General features: G+C 44.4%; 1 protein-coding gene across 6 annotated transcripts in view; it reads right to left on the bottom strand.

Annotated features, from left to right (window-relative positions):
• Positions 1 to 2,539, bottom strand: part of ZADH2 (zinc binding alcohol dehydrogenase domain containing 2) — a 36,434-nt gene that overhangs the window by 33,043 nt on the left and 852 nt on the right. The window lies entirely within an intron of this gene.

Genomic DNA, 2,539 nt, shown 5'->3' with positions numbered 1-2,539 from the left:
AAAAACCCTTGAGATTGGCTTTTCTCAAAATAATTATGCACATTGAGTCACTCGTTTTATTTATACTCAACAGTGTTGAAACCCCTCGAACTGTTTATTATAGAAAACAGGAGGACACTGCCGAGAGGAAGAAATGCTGCTTTTCGTACCACAACAAAGAGTGAGACACCGAAAACCAGCATCACAGCCTTAAACACAGACAAAACAAAAGTCATCCAAACCAGTACTACACAAGAAAAACATTATTTAGGCCAAACACCCAGTAGGAATAGCCCTCCACTTTTCCCACTGTGATGCCTTTAGTCCCCGGTTCAAAAAAAGAAACTTTTTCAACCCCTCTTACTCCCTTTTCTATAAACTTTGTTCCCATCTTCCAGCCCAAGAGTAAATCCTTACAGGTATTTTGGCAATGAAATGTGTCACTTCATCAAGAAAACCTTGAAAATCCCCCAACAACTTTAAGAAGGACCAAACCTTCACAGCCTTTGGGCCCTTCTCCTGCAATAAAATGGAAAACCCTTGCTTCCACACCCGTCCCTCTTTCACTCCCGGAAAACAGGACAAACAGACATATGAAACTTAAATGGCTTCATTAAGGATTTATCACCTTTCCCCCCCTTCCTCTCCCACACAAAATCACAGCAAAAAAACCTGCTTAAATTAATTCCTAGCTTTGAAGGATCTTTGAATGAAAGATGGGTTATTTTTTTTTTCTGTATAAAAAAAAAGTAGAAATAAGAGTTGCTGGCATAGCTCTCTACAGGAGAAGAAAGTTCCCCCTAACTGCATCTTATTTTAAAATATCTATCCACACACAGATTTTAATTTCCTATTCCCATAAATCCCAAACCAGATTTTATTGTGGTGAATGAGGATTGTTTTGTATGAAAAGCTCAAAGCAATTAATACTATTCATGGGCGTGACTGGGACTAAAATGAACAAATCTGCAAAAGCCCTCTTGGAACGCAAGTCTTTTATTGTTTTGTTTTTAATTGTATGCTTCTACCTATTAGAAAATGTATAGTGGTATTTGAGCTTAGTTGCTTGTTTTTTTAAAAAACTAAATAGAGTCAGGAACTCATCCTTTCGGGATGGGATAGTCCTTCTCCCGAGTGACAAGAGAGGAGGAAACATTCAGAACTTGCTTCCTGCTGCAGCTTGTATATAGCAAATGTTTTTTAGAAACATGATTTTGTGTCTCCTGTGATATTCTTCAGAAAAGAATAGTAAAGAGAGAAGAAATGCCACAAAGAATACAAAATGCATGAACTCTACATCTAGACTTCATCACTCACCTCTTCCTCCCCTTCATCCCCACTCATGCATGTGTACCAGTACAGGAACACGTGTGTAACAGGATGATGTGTTAAAGCCCAGCAACTGCCTGCCTGAAACCGTGGACCAACTCCTGCCTTTATCGTGGTACAAGCCCTTTTACCATGAAGTGTGCATGTCCCACGAGCACCCCAGGGAGCCCACCCAGTACAGGGAGGGAGGAGAGGGAGAAGGGAAGAGTTACATTGGAAGATGTTAGGAAAAAAAAAAAAAGGAATAAATTTTAAAAATTTACAGGAGGGCGGGCGGGGGGTGGGATGAGAAAGACTCCAAGTGCATGTGTGGGGGGGAGGGGATTTGAGAAACAAGGATGTTGCTCTGCCTTGCATTACTAGAGTACTTGATACTTGTATCTCAAGTCTTTCGACCACTTCTGCAGAAAGGAATTTAACTCCAGCCGGATGGCTGTTTTCACGCCACTACTGTTTCAGTCATCAGTGGATGCAGCAACACAGTATTTTAGACTTTTGAGGTTTGGAGGGAATTTTGGTCTCAGAAATCCTAGTGGGAGATGTCAGCATCGAATTAAAGTGCCACTGCAGCTTTCTCGTCAGCTCCTGGAGGAGTCCCTGTTCTTTCTCCTTACCCCTTCTTCAGCCTGTATTTGTGTGTTACATATGGACACATACATGTACGTCACACATACACGCACAGTCACACACTGCCTTAGTAGAACTTGTAGCATTGTTCTCAAGCCAACTTTGTGCGGCTTAACATCTTTAAGCTCCCACGGCGAATATGGCAAGCTATGTGTTACTACGATTTCCTTGCTTGACAAGAAGCTGAGAGCGCTGCTCTCTCCCATGCCAGCCACGCAGTCTGCTCCAAAGTTCGCGGAGTTTCGGATTCCCCTCGTGAGCAGAGAAACCTCTCAGCTTTAAAAGGTTTAGTTTTAGCGCAAGGAACGGCGGCGTCCAGGAAGGAGACACCGAGAACAAACAGGTTTTATGGAGACAGCTGTGGGGGAAGGCACATTTTGTCCTCGGAGTCTTCATTTCATGGTGAGCTGGGTCGGCCCGCTCACCACGCTAGGCGTGGGATTTACGGTGTATTATGCTAAGCAAAATGTCACGTCCTCACTCTTCGCCCGACCCGGCTCCTCTCTAAAAGCCGCCAACAACCGCGGGCCCGCGTCCTGCGAGGGAGGCCGAGGGCTGCCCTGCCCCCTCCGCGCCGCCCGTGCTTGGCGCGCAGACTTGGGGG

Source organism: Corvus brachyrhynchos, unplaced genomic scaffold (genome assembly GCF_000691975.1).
Source record: "Corvus brachyrhynchos isolate BGI_N302 unplaced genomic scaffold, ASM69197v1 scaffold409, whole genome shotgun sequence".
Classification (NCBI taxonomy): domain Eukaryota; kingdom Metazoa; phylum Chordata; class Aves; order Passeriformes; family Corvidae; genus Corvus; species Corvus brachyrhynchos.
This window is presented reverse-complemented; position numbering and strand designations above follow the sequence as displayed.